Raw genomic sequence first — 20,648 nt, 5'->3', positions numbered from 1 at the left:
AGCATAAGTGTACGGCCTTATGAATTATTAGGGTGAACTTTCCTGCAGCCACCTCCAAGGATCAAGAACTAGAACATGGCTTGCCCCCTTAGAAACACCCCACACCCCACCCAATCCCCCCTCCCTTCTCCCTAAAGGTTACCACTAAGCCAACTTTTAGGGTGATCGCTTCCAACTTCAGTTTCATGCCCTAAGCTTACTACCTCCCTACCACCACAGAATAGTTTTGCCTTGATAAGAACGGCATCAAGCAAACTATTCTTTCACCTTCTTTAGCTCCACACCGTGTGTTTCAGACCCAGCCGAGCTGAGCTGTCGTGTGTAGTCTCCGTTCATTCATCTTCACTGCAGCCTGCCTCCTGGCTAACTTTGACGCACTGCCTCAGGGTTTGCAAGAATCAGTGCCTGGGGGTGTCCAGAGTTCTGATCCCTGAACCAGCCTGGGGCACTAGACCTCCCACAGGCTATAGCCCAGACTCAGTCGTTTCCAGATGGCTTTGCTCTATGGGGACAGGCAAAGACAAAGAGCAGTGTGCTCCCAACTGCCTCCACAGAGCTTCCCATGGGGCACACTGGAGGCGGGAAGGGCTCCCAGCGAGGCTCACCCCAGCCTCAGCACAGACGCCTGGCAAGGGTAGTGATCCGTGGCTGCCCTGCCATCTCTGAAAACCAGCTGGGCACTGGAAACAAACAATAAACCCAGGCACATCTCAAATGAGAAGCAGGTGGCTTCCTGGGACCAGATTTCTTAACATTCCGCCCTCTCGGTTTACCCCTCTTCAATGTGGTTCCCATTTGAAGAGGTTGGAGCCTTTGGAGCCTATAACCCATATGAAAAATGATATAAATTATAGCTCACCATCATAGCCTGGCTGTTTGACATCTTGGCATAAACATTAAGGAAGGGCCACCCTGATTATAAGGTAGAGGCACTGGGGAGACGTGGGGAGGGCTGGGCAGCCCCCCAACATGCCTCTCTCGACTCCCGTCTGGGTGCAGGGAGTAGCCAGTTCACCTCTCCCAGGCACCTTTGAAAATGACCGTCCACGGAAGTTAGCATGGCAGGCTCCAAAGTGCTGGGAGCAGAGGCAGGGCACCTCCCGTCCCATCAAGCTTCGGTCCCCGCCACATGTCTCCCATCATTCCCCACGTTCAGGTCCAGCTAGTTCATCCGTCCTATGCTGCTGGGCCATCCTCCCACCTACCCAAGTTTTCCCAGACCCCTGGGGCTATTCTAATTCTCTGTGGACTATTCCCAGGCAGCTGGTTCAGAAACCCACTGATGTCCTGCCCCCAAACGCCTGGCATTCCTCCTCCTCCGAACCACACCACTTAGCCCTGATTACAGAATGCACGCATTGTTCTCTAAGGGTTTCACATGTGCCAGTCCCAAATCCCCAGACGGGGAATGGAGATGGAGTGGGGGTGCGGGCGGAGACAGGCCAAGCCTCTGCTCCTCGCTGGGCCTCAGTGTTCCCATCTCTGAAAGAAGGAGATGGAGCCAGAGGCCAGGCAGCACCCCAGACACACCTCCTCCTTGGCCCTGAAGTGATGGCCTGGGGGCTCTGGTCATCAGGAAAGAGAAGCGATCATGGGCTCTCCTCCCACCCTCAGCTCCCCTTGGGCCCTCACTCCTCGGAAACCCACTCCCACCAACCCTCCACAGGAGGTCGCAGGCCTTGGCCTCCACCCCCAGCCCACTCCCCACCACTGGCAGGCAAGCATTGGGGCAAACATCCTAAACCACCGAGTGCTTCTAAAAATACGGTGTTTTTGTCAGAGAGCAACCTTCCACTTCCTTCAGGCTTTGATCTCCATGCAACCCACGGAGAAGACACACTGACAATAACAGTTGAAAGCCTTCATCTTCCTTTGGGGGCTACCTCTGAAGGGCTTTGAATCCCCAGCTGCGGGGTGGTACCCCATGGTCCTTCTGAGCATGCTCAGATCTGTGGGCCACGGGCTCAGGGATGGGAGACAGGCACGGCTGCCCCTGGGTGGGCCTGTGGCCACAGAGAAAAACCCAGGACAGAGGCGCTGCCAGGGCACAAACTGGCCACGGAACCCTCTGCAGGTTTATAAGGCCCCTTACTGTCTAAACTCCAGAGAGAAATTAACACTACAGGACAGGGCAGAACAAATAAGTGCTCAGGTACAGAAATGGGCTGGGGAAAAGAGTGGAGAGGTTAACGCCAGTGCGGTGCTCGGACCGAGCAGACACTCAGCAAATATTTGCGAACTTTCGATGAACGTCCCTGACTGCGCTGGGCTTTGGGATGCGGACGGATGGGGATGGGAAGCGAGGGATTTCCCGGCAGAGGAACAGCATGGGCACGGGCTTGGCTGCGTGCTCAACAAGAAACGCACAAATTCACACCATATTTGGCAGAAACAGGGCTATGGAAACTCTCCCACTAGCTCTGCAGACACATGAGCTGTTGCTACCCTGCCGGAAACACAGGTACAGGCAGAAAGCACAGGGACAGTGATAAAATGATCACCTCTGAGCACCAACTGTATGCCAGGCACCGTTCTAAGCACAGGACATACAGGTGCTTACACTGTTGCTGTCATCTGCATTTATTTTTCCTTCAGGAAAACAGCCTCAGGGAGGGCAAGTCCTTTAGCCCCAGATCAGTGACGGAGCTGGATTTGAACCCAGGAAGCCCAGCTCCTGATCGATAGGCTGAGCAGGCTCTATCTGAAGCCTCTGTTCAGGCTGATTCTGTGCTTGCCGAGCAAGACCCTGCCTGGCCTTCCTGCTTGATCGGGTGCCCAGGGAATAACCCCAGTGCCCACTTACTCAGGCCTTCTAGGGGCCAAGCACTTTCTGCTTGTTACCTCATTTAGTCCCCAGCAAGCTTTTAGCTAAGTGCTGGTGCTAGTTACCAAAACCAGATAAGGAAATTGAGGCCCAGGGCCTCTAACTCACATAGTAAGTGGAAGAGTGGGGATTTGAACTCGTCCATCTGACTCCAAATCCTAGGCCCCTACCTTCCTCAGAAGCCTCCCTGGGTCTCACCCCCTGCCTAGGAATTCCAGACTATGAGTAATTCAAGCATGTCTGAAAAAAAATCAAAATCACTATAATTTCCTAAAGACTTTAATAGAGGCAGATCTTACTTCAAAACAGAAAATTCTATCAGCAAAATTGCCAAGGGGCTCTGAGTCACTGTCTTGGGCTTCTCTCAGTTTTGAAGAGGGAACTGTGTGGGAGAGGGCTCCAGGACAGGGGCCAGGCTTAGAAGACCAAGGTGGGGGCCTGGCTTTGCCCCTCACTTGCTGTTCAATCCTGGGGTAATGTCTTGACCTTTCTGGATCCTCATGCGGAAGATGTGCAGGTTTCTCTGGGTGAACTCCAACCCTGATTTTAGATCCCCCACTAATGCCAGTCCCCACCGTCCCCCCCTGACCCCTGCAGATGGGCCAGAGATACTGTACTTATAAACTGGATACACAGTTCAGTAAATTTACTACCGGGGTTTAGGTTGTCACCGATTGCCATTCAAGTCTACTTTCTTGGTTGCAGCCCTTGCCTCTTCTCGGCGACGGGTAGAACTGCTGGGATTTCCTTGCCCGATGGGTCACAGCTTTGACCAGGCATTGCCAAAGACACCTGCAGCAAAGGCCTCTTCTGAGCAAATGCATAGTCATCCTTACAGGGGATAAAGAGGGTTTATGGATTCCTGACCCTGAGTCATAAATCTACTAGCTGCCCTGGCCCTTGGCAAGCCTGCATGTACCTGTGAGTCATCGGAGCACAGGTGCACCTCACTTGATAGAGCTGGATACGGCCCTGAAAAGTTAGATGTAAATGGAACCCGTTTCAAACACCCAGGGGAAGCCATTAGCTTCTGCGGTGGGTAAGATCACTGCCTGTTTTTGATCGAGTTGGATGTTCATGTGTTGGGAGCACATGTGCACAGTAAGAAGACTGACACCCTTGTGTGTGTGTGTGTCCCCAGTATGGCCACGTGTGTCCCACGTGAGTGGTGCGCCCAGAGCTGTACTGTGGCAGCCCGGCATGTCTGTACTGTGTGTCCACAGGGTCACAGGCCAGGCCTCAGGACTCCAGGCAGAGCTAAGAATTCCATCTCAGCCCACTCCCTACAGACTGTAACTACCCAGTTAGCTGGTGATGTCTTTTCATAGGGCCTGACCAGGCGTCCCAGATGTGACTTCAGACTTTCCAGAGTAGGCAGAAGGAAGCACTCCAGATTTCCCATAGACATTCCTCATGTCAGGCTCAGAGCTGTGGGCTCGGGAGGAGAGCATAGGCCTCCCTGCAGAGCAGAGACCTGCACCCACAGAGTTCTGGGAGGAGTAGGGGTAAGAGCACTCCTTCCTGTTACCCAGAGAGCACTAAGCCTGCCCCTGAGGAGAGACACTGCTGGGCCACAACCCTCCAGAGAGGGGTAGAAAGCGCAGCCCCTCTCGTGTTGGCCATTCCCTATTCTGGGAAGCACCTCTGCGAGACACCTCTGAAAGTCCCCGGGCTGGAAATCCCTGCCTCACCTGAGAGAAACTGTGACTTTCCTGCGATCCACAGCTCTGACCCCACTGTGGTGCCCCGTAGACGGGGCTGTGTGAGCCTGGACTGGCTGGGCCAGCGGCAGGGGTGGGCTGCAGATGCCCCATCACTTGGCCTAACGCCAAGGTGGGCAGGCTAAGCGCCGCTTCATCTCAGCAAGCACGAAATGTTTCCAGTTGGAGCTCCTGCATTCTCCCTGCAGGCCTGCAATCCGAGGGGGCTCTGGGCCTCAACCTCCAAACTGGCTACCTGGGCAGGTGGAAGGAGCACCTGACAGATACCTGCCCTGCCAATCCTCCCTTCTCACCAGGGTCCAGCTCAGATACTGGAACAACCATAGGGCTTCTCCCAGTCAACGCCGTAGAAGATCAAGTGGTCAGTCAACGCCGTAGAAGATCAAGTGGCCCATGTCCCCATGCCCTAAGGCCAATGGACAGAGCAGGGAAGAGCTGTCCCTGGCCTCACAGCTGCCACGTCCAGGACAGGGTGCATAGTGATGGGGCCTCCAAAGGCCACCACTGGGTTCCTGCCCAGGCTGGGAAGGGCTGGGGCAATGAAAGACCATGCAGAGGATAGCACAGGCTCTGGGCTGGGTGGAAATGGGTCTGGGTGACCTTTTGTAAGCAGTGGACTAGTATAAATGTAAGTCAGACCCCACAGTACATCACCTGTGGGTGAATGACTACACTGATCCCTGAAGCTTTAAAGCTTAAGATGAGAGCCCAGCCGGGCGTGGCTCAGCGGTCAAGCATCAACCTAGGATCCAGGCGATCAGGGTTCAGTTCCCGGTCAGGGCACATGCCAGGTTGCGGGCTGCAGCCGATCAATGACTCTCTCATCATTGATGTTTCTATCTCTCTCTCTCCCTCTCTCCCTGCACGAGAAAGAAGATCCAGGACGACTGCACCAAAAGCTTAATGGGGCTGCTCTGGATCCTGCAACTATAGGTTATTTGTATTTTATTTTCTACAATGAATATGTATTATGTTTTAACTCAGTGGTTCTCAACTGGGGGTAAGTCTGTCCCCAAGATGACATTTGGCAACATCTGGAGACACTTTTGGTGTTACAGCAGGGGAGGGGTGCATGTGCTACTGGCACCTAGTGGGTAGAGGCGAGTGACGTTGCTAAACGATCTACAATGCACAGGACAGCCTCATAATGAAGAATTATCTAGCTGAAAATGTCAATAGTGCCAAGATGGAGAAACCCTGAGAAAAACATCAGAACTTATTCTAATGGAGACAAGGGTGGGGAAGCATGAGGCACTGCAAGCAGCGTTAGCCTGTCCCTCAGCCTAAATGACAACCTCTTACCAACCTTATCATGTTCAAATAGACATTTATGGGCTCACCAGCAGGTAAACTGGGGCCTGGCCAAGGGACTTGCAGCCCCCTCTCAGGAAGCTATGAATTTCTTGGGGCCCAGCTCATAACAAGTTCATGACCCCCCAGCAAACATCCCACCAGCATATCCGATTTTACCTCTTCCAAAGCACATCCCCATCTAACAAAAGGACATCAAAACAGATAGTGCTGACTGTCAGGTTAACATCACTGTAATCAATGAGTCCCCAAGTTCTCAAACATCCTGTTTCCAACATTTTGACAATGGCATTCTTTTTTCTTTTGGAAGGAAACACAGGTTGGATTGATTAACAAATACAGTCATTATTTAACCTCAGAACTTGGTTTCAAAATTAATTTACAATAAAAGAAAAAGTCCATGCTAAATAATCTAATTATATGTTCAGGGCTCAGAATGGAAAACATTCAGGAGCACAAAAGGCCCAACCAAGCTCATTAGCTCTGTTTTGCCTCTAAAGTATCTCTATGGCAACTCACGGAGGGTCTGGGGGGGAAGGCTTTTAAAATCAGATCATCAAGAACTTTACCCAGAACAGCCACAACACAAAACTCTTTTAAATAAATCTTCAGATGATGAAACAGTGAGCCTGTGTTTCCAGTCGCAGCTGGGCTCAGGCGTTGGGAAGTCACCTCTTCCTGGAAGTCCCCAGGCACCCTGGGTCATTCCACTGGCTGGAGAGTGGTCCTGCTGCTGTACTCACACACATCTACCTGTGGAGGGACTGCTGGCGATTGGGCCTCTGGGTTCCCCTCTGGGCTGGGGGGTGGGGGTGGACAGGAGCAGAAGTCTGTGCTCGTGCAGAGAGAGACTAATGCCATAGGAGTTAGTTGTCTCATTTTCCTGGTAACTGTGGGCCCATTTCCTGGGGGCTTTCCCACTGAGGCTCTCATAGGACAGGTCTTGCAAACACAAGGATTTCTTTCTCTTGGATCAATCATCTGCCAGCCTCTGACACGGCTGCTCTCTCACTCTCCAACCCTCTGTGCCTGGACAGGTGGTGGCGCCCTCTGTGGCCCTGACCACAAGCCCCGTCTTCATCAGGTGAAGATCCTTGGCCCCAGGCTCCTGAGGTTTCCTGCGTGAGCTTGTCCTGATCATGTCCTTGGAGCTATCTGTAGCCTGAACAAACAGGGAGGTTAAGGTCATGGTGACCAGGGCCAGCCCAGCACCTACCCTCATCCCTGGACTGAAGCAAAGGGGTGGGAGTAAAGTCCAAAGGGGGCAAGTTTTAGTCCATAAGGGACAGGAAAGCAATCCATCCAGACTGCACTGCACTCAGAGCTGTGTCTGAAGGCCTGTGACTCAGGAGCAGTGGGCGAGCCAGGCTGGCCTCCAGGCTCAGACCCCGCAGCCTGGTGGGCCAGTGGGGGGTGTCAGGGCCTGGGAAACTTCCTTCCCCCTTACCTGTTTAGTTCTTCTGACTGGTCCAGTAATTCGAAGGACATACAGCACATTAAGAGGAGAAAATAAAATTTTTATACATGCGCACAGGGAATTCACATAAGCATGAAAATCCCAAACATAGTGAGGCATAATTGGGAATATATGTCATTTTGTACGAAGGAGAAAAGTAGGAAAGGGGTCTTAGATTTTAAAAGTGGAAATGGGCAATTTGCAGGTAGCTGACAGAGTGGCAAACAAATTCCTACTGGGCAACTCAGAAACAGTGGGGCATGGGAATCCAGACAACAGGCCCCTGCCTGGATCCTTCCTGTCTAATGCTGGGGTGAAAATGCTTAAGGTGATTATGCTAAGGTTCTCTTCATGAAGCTGGGTTTTCTATCTGAATCTTTTCAAGAAGAAAAAGGGGCTTTAATTGATTTCAGTTAGAAATAATCTGCATGGCAGGAGGCGCATTCTTGGGATCCTCGCTCCCAACCCCCCACAGAGGTCAAACTGCGGCTGAGGTGAAACAGAGCCTGGGGGAGAGGAGATGGTGGGAGGGGAACGGAGGGGAGGGGAGGGGAAGATAGGGGGCAGGAAGGACGGAACTCGTTGAAACCTGGCGTGCTTCAGGTGAGCCCAGGCTCAGACCAAAGGCTTTTCGGGGACTGTAATTTGGGCCACCAGAAAAAGCCAGCCCCTGGCTGGGCCTGGCTTGGGATGGTTCTGTCCTGCTCTCTAGTCACCACAGAATTTCCCCTCGATGGGCAGGGCCCTTTAACTTCTCAGAAGTTGAACCTTCCCGCTTCTCAGGGATACAGTAAGGAGGCTGGGCCCATGGGGTCCCTCTCATTCCCTTTCTTTCCCCCATTGGCACAGCCTGGGCGTCCTGTCAGGGGAGGCTCTAGGGGCTCTCCCAGGTGTGAAACAGCCCCACCCTCCCTCCACAGAGTCAGCTATTCCCAATCACCTTTCTGGTCTCACTGGAATCCATGGTCCAGGCCCAGGGTTGAGACACACAGGAAGGGAGATGCTCGTGTCTCCCAGGCTTTGCTGGTACATACGGCCTGGCCCCTTGGCTGACCCTGGGTCCATCTAGCAGGCCATGTGCCCAGCCCCGTAAAGAGGCCACAAGTGGGGAAAACAGAAGTAGCTGAACACTTATTATTTGTTAATTAGATTTTCCACCCCATCCACTTGTGAAGGCTTTTTGAGGCCCCTCAGGGAGTAGGGGAGTACTAAGTGCCTAGGAGTACAGGCCCTAGCAGGTTTCCAGGACAGAGAAAACGGACCTGCCTGAGTCCAGGGCTCTCCTGGAGGTGAGCAGGTTGAGCATTTTCTGGAAGGCACAGAGCCAAATCTCGGGCACATCTTACCCATCTGCTGGGCCTTGAGGGCATCCCCTTATTTGCATACTGTTTGCATTCTATTTGGCGTGATGCAAAGGATGGAAAATCACCCCAACACTGGGCCCCAAATTACAGTCCCAAATGCTTTGCTCCGTAGCTGCAGCACCCATAGCCTGGGACTCCTGCCTCGAAATGGTGGCAACAGCAGAAACAGGCCTCACAAAACAAGAGACTTTCACATGTGACTCACACACGGAGGGCCAGAAGCAAAATTACAGTGTGAAAGCCAGAGCCTGCTGAGTCTTCTCTGGGGAACCCCCTTCTGCTCCCTCTCCATTTCACCTCTTTAAGAAGTCCTGGTTTGGCCCGGCATTCTAGAACCCTCCAAAAAAGTGCCATGCTCCCCTAGCTATGGTGGGCAGGAGCCATGCCACCCAGGCTGGGTCCCTTGATGCTGTCTCCCAGGGCTCTAGGTCTGGGAAAATCTGTCTAAGCAGAGAAATAGGCAGAAGAGGATTCCTCCCAGGGGAAGCCCAGCTGGGACCTCTGAGCAGTTGCTGCCTTCCAGACCCCAGGGCTGCTCCACGCTCATCTTTTCCCAGCCTGGCTCCCTCCTTCCAATCCATTCTGTGAGCCAATACATATTCTTTCAAGAAAGTCCAATTCTGCCCAAGACCACCAAAGCTGATTTCTGTTGCTTGCACATAATTCCAACGGGCACATCCCTATGATGACAAGATGGCCTGAGGCCCTTAACAAAGGCCACCTTCAGCTCCAGGCCCACCCCCAAGCTTTCTGCCATCCCCCAAGAGAGCAGCATGGCTCCAAGCCCCACTCGTGTTGGCTACCAGTGGCCTGGCCTTGGGGAGGCACATCCTCCCTTTGAGCCCCGTTTCCTCACCTGTAAAATAAAGCTGTTAATTAAGAAACATAGGATTGTGGTAAAGATAAAACGAGATAAGGGAGAGCTGACATGTGGACTTAGCAAATCTTAATTTCCTTGAATTGTCATATATCTTTGCAATTATGTCGACTTTTTTTTTTTTATCTTCACCTGGGGATATTTTTTCCATTGCTTTGTCAGAGAGAGTAGAAGGGAGAGAGAGAGAGAGAAACGTCAATGTTGATTCATTGCCTCGCGCACGTGGCCAGGGCCAGGCACTGAGCCTGCAACTGAGGTACGTGCCCTGGGCCGGAATCAAACCCGGGACCCTTCAGTCTGCAGGCCAATGCTCTAACCACTGAGCAAAACTGGCCAGGGCTATGCTGACTTTCTATTAATTCTTCTGATTAATTTATTTCATGATTATGTTCACTGTTATTGTTAGAAGCAAGAATAACATGGTACACTCATGCATTAGCAAAGCAACCATTATTATTCCTTACTTTACAGAGAGGGAAGCTGAGGCCAGAGAGAGTGACCTAGAAGGGGGCTCCCAAGTTAGACACCCTGGATTCAAATACCATCCCCAGCACTAACAAGCTGTGTGACCGTGGGCCATGTTACTGTCCTCTCAGAGACTCTGCTTCCCCATCTGTGAAATGGAGGCAGTTAGAGCGCCTGCCTCACAGGCTGGGTGTTAAGTAACACCCAGCACTGGTTAGTCACTGTTTTTGGACACCATGAGGGCTTTGCGGTTATGTAAGGAAATGTCCATATTTCTAGAAGTACATACAAAAGCATGCAAGGGTGAAATGACATGTCTAGGATTCTCTTTAAAATATTTAACTGAAAAGAGAGAGAATGTCAATTGAAAAACAAAAAAGAGCCTGGCCGGGCGTGGCTCAGCAGTTGAGCGTTGACCTAGGATCCAGGCGATCGGGGTTCGATTCCCGGTCAGGGCACATATGCCCGGGTTGCAGGCTAGGCTGATCAGTGACTCTCTCATCATTGATGTTTCTATCTCTCTCTCTCCTTCTCTTTTCCTCTCACTAAAATCAATAAGGATACATTAAAAATAATAATAATAAAAAAAATAAAAAAGAGGAAGAAAGAGAGAGAGAAGGGAGTGAGGGACGGATGAAAAAATCCTGGTCATTGACAAAATTCTGGTCATTGTAAAATTGGGAGAATGGGATATATGTGGGTTCATCAAACCAGTTTCTCTACCTTTGCTTGAGATCTTCCTTTAAATTTTTTTTTGCAAAGACCCCGTCTCATGGCACTGCTGTGAGAGGCTGTGCCCACAGGTGGCTCTCAGTCACCGTGAACCAGTGTCCTCACTGCCATTATTGGTTTTTTATGAGCCTCCCGGTTGAACACCTGTGCCAGGGTAGAGCCTGGATTCCTGAGCCCCAAGTCACTCTCAGGGACACTTTGCTCTGCCCCTCACTGTGGGGCCTCACCAGCTGTGTGTCACAGCTCTTGTCACCGACACTGAAGGCAAGGCTCAGGCATGAAGCTCAGGAACCACTTGGAGGCCGCCAGGCTCTTTTGAAGCCTGTCACCCCCTTTAAGACCCCTGTGGGTGTCTGTTCTAAAAGACCCTCTTCTGAGTTTCAGTTGAACTCACACACCTGGCCACCAGGCCTGCTTCAGAGCCCAGGTGAGCACGCTGTCACAACTCCCTGATGACTGAGGGAGATGAATTCTGCCGGTGACATCTAGTATGCAATGGTGGCCGCTGTAGGGGAGACAGGGATGCAGTGCCCAAGCATCACCCTCCTTTCCTCCCATCCCCGCATTCAGACAAAGCCTTTTCCAGAGCCAGCCACCAGGGGGTGCCTGTGCGCAGCCCCGACTGCCCTCCCTCTGAATCAGAGCCTCTCCAGGGCTGAGTCAGAGGCCGCTTTGCAAGGCGCTACCTGGTCACCCTGGGCCAGGGCAGTGAGTGAGTGAACTGCTTGTAATGGAGCAGTCTCCCAAGCCGCACCCGGCCCCCAAAGTTTATTTCCACCTGCATTTTGAAAATAACATTAAATGGTTTGTTTTTATTACAAGAGCAACTCATGCTTAATACACTAAATGGGTGCTTTGGGATCTTGTCTGTTGTGTTTTGCTGCATGTTTCAAGGTTTCCTGAGCTTAGGGCAGATGGCTTTTAAATTCTTTGGTCTATGGAGTAAAGGAAGGAGCTCAAATGTCCTCTGAGACCCAGGCAGGTCCCTGCCTCTCTCTGGGCCTCAGTTTCCCCTGTCTGAATGTTTGGGGGTCCTGATGATCTCCTGATCTCCTAAGTCTGAGCTCTAGCAGTCGAGATTTCCTCAGGGCTGGTCAGGGAAGGTGGGACAGGGTTCACCCCCAACCGTTCTCCACAAGGCCCCCCCCACTCCTTGGCTCTCATCTCACTTGCTCTTCATATGCAACTCTGGCCTCTCCTCCAGGGCCTCTTCCTGGACACTCGGTCCTCACTGCTCTCCTCTGATAAAGAGAAAATTCTGAGATATCCTAAATCAAATTACTGCAGGCCAGAGGGTGGAAGGAAGAGACAAGAAGGGGTTAATTAGTCGACAGAACCGACAAAAGACTGTATTCCTGAGTGTATGTTGGAACTTTGAATTAACTTCCAGAGAGCTAGTTCATGATTACCTAAAAGAGAACAGCCAGGCAGCACCACGCCCCAGGAACCACCACATCCTGCATACACACGAATTCCCAGGTCTACTGCCCACAACCAATCCCAAAAAGCAAACACTCCTTCCGTAGGAACAACTGGTCAACAAAAAAGGTTAACTTCCAGGACTGCGAGTCTTTTTAAAAGAAAAGGTTATTAAGTCATTGCTGGCAAAAAAACAAAACAACAACAACAAAAAAACACCAGTCTTGAAGCATGGAGTCTAACCCCCCAGCAGCATGTCTATAGGGAAAATGGCATGTTCATCATCCAGGGATTTTGCAAGCATCAAGTGTGTGTGTGTGGGGGGGAATGCAAGCTGTGCTGAAACGATATGCAGGAGCTGCAGACAGAAGGGACTGGAGAAGGTGAAGCGGGGCTGGTCCTGGGACAGGCGCAGAGGGTCCCCGGGAAGAGGCGGGCCCCTGTGGATTAGCCGTGGGCAGCACATCGGGAAGTTCATGTGCAAATAGGAAGCGAGGCTCCTGGGGTTCCCCGGTGCCTGGCTGTTCTCTCTTTCGGATAATCTCGGAAATAGCCACCTGGAAGTTAATCCTAAATTCCAACAGATATACAGGAATGTGAACAGTCTTTTGTCAGAGCTGGTCCACAGCGATTCACAGGCTGTTCGGTCTCTTTCTCTCACTCTCTGCTCCCTGTGATTTTACTTTAGAACACCTTGGAATATTTTTCTTCCCCAAACTTACATCTTCGTTCCCACTACTTGGTGTATAAAGGAGCTCGTCAGCTCCAGGATGGTGGCCTTGTCTTTTCCATCCAGCCCTGCTGCTGGCAGTTTAGATTCGTGCCCCACATCCTGGTCCTTTTTCTTGCTGCCAATATGACCCAATAAACCTTTCCTTCCTTTCTTTTTTATTTAGAGAGTGGAAGGGGAGAGAGAGAGAGAGAAACATTGATCCGTTGCCTCCCTAACACTCCCCTACCAGGGATCAAACTCACAACCTGGGTATGTGCCCTGACCGGGAATCAAACTGGCCACCTCTCAGTGTAGGGGCCGACGCGCCAACCAACTGAGCCACACCAGCCAGGGCAAACCCTTTCTTTTAAGGCTTTCAACCATGAAAGTTAAGCTTTCTTTTGAGCACCAACCTCTGAGGGCCTGCACAACCTAGACTCTGCTGTCCAGGGAACGTAATTGCACCAGGCTCTTGTCCGTACAGCGTGATTCTCTAACTTATGCCGACACTCACTCAGTCTCTGAGGCTCTGACACCAGCAGTGAACAAGACAAGCCCGGTCCTCCCAGCTTGAGCATCATAGCTCAGCTCCCTGACTAGCCTGAGAACTGGTACCTGGGGCACCTTTGGGACTTTCTGTGGGTGCAGAGAAGAGGCCGAAATAGCATTTCCCACGCTGGGGTGCAGGCGTGCTGTGGGGCTGTCTCATGTACAAGTTCCAGCAATAAAAGGGGTTTTAAGTGCTTTCCCCATGCAGATCTGAATCTCATCTTCTAACAAACTGTTAGAGCTCAGCCCCACAAACACGAGTGGTTCAGGTACCAGCCAGGTCCCATCCCTGCTATTTTGTAGGGGGAGGAGCTTGGGACTTCTGTCCCTTCCCAGTCTGGAGTCCTGGGTGCAGGGCTGAGCTGGAGGCAGGGATCATCTCTCTGGCTCCCAGGCAGAGGCAGGAATTCAAGTTAACATCTGAGATCTGGTGGCTCTCAGCTCTGCAGACCTGCCCTCCCGGAAACCAATCATCAAGCACTAGCCCCACAGTCAAGATGGAAGGACTGCCCCAGCCCCGCCCACAGCCAGGAATCCATTCCGAGTAGCCAGCCCAGCCTGCTGCACCCCAAGAAACCCCCACCCAAACCAGAGGGGCTGTGAATCCCAGAAAGGGAGTTTTTGGCCACAGACCTAGTCCCACTATGAATCAGGATGAGCAGAGACCCCACCCCCCACCTTGTCAGTCTCTGCCATGTTTCCCAGGGCACTACAAGCTCCCAAAAGTGAAGGTGATTTGCTTGGGACAAAAAGAGCCTGGATGTGCAGGGCTAGAGGCACAAAAGCTCCCACTTAGAAAAGCTGCCCTCAGAGCTGGCTCCACCCTGGGGGTCCCTCGGGCCTCCTGGGGGCAGGGGCAGGGAGACGAGGAATGTAGGGGACGTTGCTTTTAAACCCATCCCTGACCCACCCCCTGCTTTAGTATCTTCCAAAACCATGGGCTGAGAGGAGAAAGAAGAGATGAGAGGGAGAGGAGAGAAGTTCTAAAATTATTCAAACAAAAGACAAAGCTTGACCAGAAGGGGAAATCCTGTAAGATGTCAGTAATAATAGAGCCCAGAACAAAAAGTAAAAACAGCAAAGCTGATGAGGAAAACCGCAGTCGCCAGCAGAGGCCACCAATGACCCAAAGGTGCAGAGAAGTACTTTCACCCCTGCAGCGCAGATGCTGGCTCTGTGGATCCTGAGACAGCAGGGGCTGGGGCGTGAGAAGGGGGCATCCTCAACAGGTCACTCGTGCTTGGTCTTCAGGAACCAGAGTGCCATTCCCCACGGTGAGGCAGAGCTCCCATGCCCCATCTTTGGGACAGTGACTTAGACCCACCTCTGGCAGAAAGCTCCTGAGGGCATGGACCTGTCTACCCTGGCTCGCAGGAGGCTAGGGAGAACTTGCTTCCCAAATAAATGACCCTCAGCATCCCTGATCACCCCTCCCCCATCAGAAGCCCTGGAGCGTGTGGTTCTGTCCCCAGGGTAGCCAAGAGCATTACGTCCCAGGACCATTTCTGAGGAGCACTTCTGTGCTGAAGGGGGCCAGGGAGGCCTCTACCAACTCGGGATTACTTCTGTCCCCACACTGTCCTCACACAAGGAAGGGGAGACAGCTCTGTGGGCTGCAGAGTTAGAGTTAGTTTGGCGTCCTAGACCAGAGTTTGAGCTATGTGACCTTGGGGAAGTCACTTCCTCTCTCTGAGCCGCAGTTTCCTCATCTGTAAGATGGGGTTAAAAGACCTACCTCTCAGGGTTGTTGGGAGGAAGATAACCGATGGGAAGGAGTTTTGTAAACAGCAAAGTGCAGTGCAAGTGTCTGGAGATATTCTTGGGTCCAACACATATTTATTAAACATCCGCTTTCTGCCAGGCCCTGGCTCAGTCCAGAAGAGGAAATAAGTGAGGAGGACACCCTAGGCCCGCAGTGCCCTCCCATCCCCAGGTCCAGAGACACTGTGTAGGGAGCCCACGTCTCGCAGCTCCTGTCCCTTGTCCCTGGAGGCTGTCGGGGGTGGTCCAGCTCCCTCAGCAGTGTCACCGCCAAGGCAAACACAGCCAGCCCAGAACCCTGGCTGCTTCCAGGACCCCACGAGGGAGATTACTCAGCTGGAGGAAGCAGGACTGCAATTTGTAATTGGAGTCACCCAGCAATATTTCCACAAATTAGTCAGAGAAATCTCTCCCAGGCAGCCAACAAGAGGGGGCTTCCAGCCTGAGTAAGTGGGGGTGGGGAGAGGGGGTAGGGCTTCTCTGATCCCTTTTGCCTGATGATCTGTTATAGCCCTGATCCTGTGGGCACTTGACCCCCCTTGAGCTGCTATAATTCCTGGGTTGGCAGAGCTGAGTGGTCAAGAGAGTGCCCAGGTCCAGGAGACAGATCATCCTGAGTTTAAACCTTAGCTCTTCCTCTCTCCAGCTATGTGACCTTGGGCAAGGAACTTGACCTTCTCAGACTCATTTCCCTAATAATAGTATTTTCAACATCATTAGTCTTTTGTGAAGACTAAACAAGGTGACTGATGTAAAGCCCCTTGCACATTACTAGGCTTGGCATAGATGAGTTGCTCAATTAATTTTTGTCTATTTAACAAATATTTACATGGTAATTACAAAGTATGTACCATGGGCCACAAACTATTCCGATTATTTTATAAACACTAACTTGTTTAATCCTTATAAGAACCTAATGAGATAGGTATTATTATCACTCCATTTTAGAGATGAGAAAGCTGAAGCCCAGAGAGGGTAAGTGACTTGCCCAAAGTCCCAGAGCTACCTAGTGGCAAAGCCAAAATAGAAGAAACTCAGACTCTTATTCTGCTTCTTCCCATTTTTCTCCTTCCAGTCCCTGGTTTTAGAAGTCGAAGCAAGTGAGGGGAGGCTGATTTAAGAATAAGCCCCCTCCCACCGCCAATCTCTGGCCTCCCCAACTATAGCAGTCCCGAGCAGGTGCCTGGGCACAGAATGGGCTCAGGCTCCAAGTTGCTAGCCTTTGCCCTGAGCTCCTTCCCCAAAAGACGATGTTATTGTTATTAATCCCCCTTGAGATCAGCCTCTTACAGCAAACCTCCCCTCGAGCCTCCAGCTCCAATTTGGAGCCAGAGATGTCCAAGCCTTTGCCCGCACACTCACCTCAGCGCCTGTCGTTGCTCAGACACCTGCAGCGGCTCAAGTGGGTCAAGTGAGGGGCAGAGTCGAGAAGGAAGTACAAGGGACTGCCCAAAGCCTTGGAGAAGCCTTGAGGGTAGAAACCCCCTCAGTGGCTTCCCTCCCTTGGGAGCCCCCAGCCTCTGCTCTTACACCTCCAGTGACAGAGAGCTCACCAACTCTGTCTGTGGCCTGGCCGGGCCACGGTTGGCCAGCTTGGACTGGTAGACATGCTTCCTCAAGCCAAGATGAAATCTCTCTGTGTAATTTCCTCCTATTAGTCCTGTCTCTGCCCTCAGGCCTCACAGGCCAGCTGGCTCCCTCAGGGTTGCAGACATCTGGAGATGGCCATCTCTTGGCAGGAGCCTCCACTTCGACTGAACGCTTGGTGGCCTCAGCCTGGTCTCAGATGGCAGGGTTCCTGGTGCCTTCCCCACCCAGGTCCCGGATCTCCACCTCATAACTAGCAGGACTGCAGGATTGTAGGGACAGCCTCTGCTAAGCACTTCTAAGGGCCTGGTCCCAAGCACAGCCTTGCTAATAACTGACACTTAACAAGTACCTACTCTGCATTAGACAACATGCTAAGTACTTTACCAGCAGTAACTCATCCCGTCTTCCCAGCTCTTTGAAACAAGTATTATTTTTGCCCTCACTTAACAGATGAGGAACCGAAGGCCCCAAGAGGGAGGTGACTCGTCCAAGGTCCCACCCCCAATGACTAAGTGGAGAAGGCCTGGTTCACACACAGACTGTGAGTTTTAAGCCCAGCTCTTGACCATCAGATGACAAAGATAGCAGTCTAAGGACAGGAGACTCACTCACAGGAAACAGAAGTTGAGTGGCTCCAATTTTAAAGGCAATGAAAGTCTGGAAGGGAGAGAGATCCTCGTGGATGGGAGTAGGTGGAAAGGCTTCCTGGATGAGGGAGAGACCAGAGATGAGCCTTGACAAAACAAGGCACCTCAGACACTGCAGAATTTCCAACTAACAGACCAATGGGGATAGCCCCCCAGGAGGTTGAGGAACTGAGTTGGGTTGAACCGTTACATAAGAGCTCCATCCCATGGGCAGCAGGCATTTACTTATTTATTTTTTATTTTGTCATTGTTTAAAATATGTTTTTATTGATTTTAGAGAGAGAGGAAGGGAGAGGGAGAGAGAAACATTAATGAGAGAGGAACATTGATCACCTGCCTCCTGCATGCCTCCCTGCTGGCGATCGAGCCCACAGCCCTGGCATGCGCCCTGGCTGGAATCAAACTGTTGACCTCTAGGTGCATAGGGTGACATTCAGCCAACAGAGCTACATCAGCCAGGGCCAGCAGGCATTTATTAAGCACCACAGTATGCTTGGTCCATGTTATCACTCAGGAAGGGCACAGATAAAGTTTCCATCATCCCAAGAAGCTGAGAATCCAGCAGGGCAGGAGTGAAGCCTTATTAAAGCTATTAGGACCAGTCTGGGAAGCAACTATTGTTAATTTTCTCCATATCAGGGACAGAAATTGGAATATGTTTTGGGATAAAGAGTGCCCCTCCCTGCCTCCTAAAACCAGGGATACTAGCATTCCCCAAAGACTTTCAGAGGAGCCATGTTCTTTGGAAAATTATATATAGGAAAATAGTTTTATGGTCAAATAAGTTTGGGAGACACTTGTCTGAAGGTGGCTAGACAGGATTTCTCTGGGCAGGACTTCTCAGTCTTTACTGGCTGTATACATTGGGACTGACAGTGACTATAGTATCTGACACAGGTTCTCTTGGGAACCAAGACACAGGCCTTTTGCTACCAAGCTCTTGGGAGACCAGTGTGCCCTGGTGGCACAGTGCTGTTCATACACCACCCATTCCTGGTTTGCCTTTGTTGCTGATACCTTGATGCCTTTGACTCCAGACCCTTTCCTGTGGAAACCCAGGGCTATTTATTTCTCCTGGTAAGTAAATCCCAGTCCCATTCATTGGAAACAGTGGCTGACACAATGGGAAATTAGCCTGCGGGAAATTATCATAACAAGCCCTCTGAAGCTATGGGGCAGCTCTCTTTGTAATCTCACCACCACCACCCTTCAAGCCAATTTAGCCAGACTTCCTTGGGATTTCATCAGGAATAGCTAACGTCTAGTTTTATTATTAAATTTTTATTTTAAGAGCAATTCTTCACTATTGCACAAAATTGGGGGTGGGGGAATTGGTTAGGGGAGAAAACCCACTGACAATTACAAAGAAAGATGACCCCAAACCCTTTTTGCTTCATTCTAAGGCAGCTGCCTGGTCTCTGACCCAGAGCAGTGGCATCATAGCAATTGTGTATCTTTGTCATTCTCAGGCCAAAACCACCCACATGCACACACACATGGACACACACACACACAAACATGCAGTGAAACTACAGTCTCCAGAGAGCAACTGTGTTTCTAGTAACAAACCACAGTCTGCTTCTAGGACGTGTGACCAGGCTTTGCCCTGAGAGAGAAGGCTCCACAGGGAGTGTTCCTGCCCAAGCTGGCAGCCCAGCCTCCAGGCAGCATTTGGCAAGCCCCAACAGGATGCCAGGCTGGCGGGCAGGCGGGACAAGATGCCACTCTGAACCTCTCCCCGTTGTAATTTATCAAATCCATCTGGGGCTCCTTTGAGCCGTTTTCTGGAAATGCCACATTTCAAGGGTCTCCCTGTTAGAAAAGGTCAGAGTTCATGCGGGCCTTTTATGTTAAAGGAACTTGAAAGAAAGGAAAGGAAATGTATATTTTCAGCTTTAGCTGTGATTAAGTGGGCTCAGGCCATGAGAACACTTAGATGATTTACATGACGTTACATGAAGAGCCAATTAGCCTAACAACTTCCGAAAAATTTCTAGCTCAAGAGTACCCATTTATTAGAGCACTTGGAATGTGCCAGGCATTGTGCTAAGTTCTTTCCTAGGATATATGATTCATCTCAACGTCGCTCCCACAGTGCAGGGCAGGTTCAGGTATGATACCCATTTTACCCATAAGGAAGGGTAGCCTCAGAGGTCAGTGGCTTGTCTGGGATCCCTGGCTAGTAAATGTAGGGCAGGGATGAAATCTCAGGTCTGCCTAAATCCAAAGGTCTGCCTAAATCTCTTGCTCTAGCCCTCAACTGTTGAGAGCTCTTTGTCCTGAATCCAGCAGCTGAGGATGGCATAGATCCATCTGGTTTATCTGCATGGAGATGAAGCCTTGTTAAATCTCTAGCTCTGACCTGGGCTTCCTAAGTCCAAAAGACTCTGGGGCCTCCCTGCAGATGGCCCTGGTCCCAAAACTCCCCTGGTCACATCCAGGGAGCAGCTATAGCAGATCTTACTCACCTTCTCATGGAAGAACCTCAGGGCCTATTGTCTGGTTATGGAATCTGAGTCTGTGCCCAGAGCAGGCAGTGGGCCAGGGATGAGATGGTACAGACTGAGGTTGCTCTGATCCAAGGGAGACACTCTGGACCCTCTCGCCCAACAAACAGCTTGAGCCACCCTATACAGACCAGCCACTGAGATTCCCCAATCCTTCTGGTGGCCCCTCCATGCAGCATGAGTCACCCAGAAAGAACTCTATTAGTGACAGGTCACTCATCAGCATTTGTCTGCAAAGACCACAAAGTAGATAAGGGCTCCGCTGAAATTGCAGAGGTCACAATGGAACACTAGTTAGGGTACAAAAGGTTGTGGGGTTCAGGAGTTAGACTGCCTGGCTTTGGATTTCTGATAACCTCACTTCTAAGCTGTGAGCTCTCGGGTGATTTATTCAACTTCTGAGCTTTAGTTTCCTCATTCATAAATGGGCATAATAGCCCCTATGTCATAGGATTGGTGGGATGATTAAATGAGATAATAATGTGTGTGAAGCTCTTGACATGCTTGGTACATAGCAATCGCTCAGTAATATGAAGTCACTGTGTGGATGGTGATGACAGAATCAGTGCTATCCAGACAAGGAATGGGCTGCTGCAGGGCCTGCATCTGCCTTTTGGGGAGAAGCCCGAGCTCCTTTTCCTCTCTATCTCTCCAGGCCCAGATGAAGTCCACCTCCTCCAGGAAGCCAACCTGACCACTCCAGCCCCACTGAT

Source organism: Miniopterus natalensis, chromosome 4, assembly GCF_054644295.1.
Source record: "Miniopterus natalensis isolate mMinNat1 chromosome 4, mMinNat1.hap1, whole genome shotgun sequence".
In the NCBI taxonomy this organism is placed as follows: Eukaryota; Metazoa; Chordata; class Mammalia; order Chiroptera; family Miniopteridae; genus Miniopterus; species Miniopterus natalensis.
Note: the sequence above shows the minus strand (reverse complement) of the source record.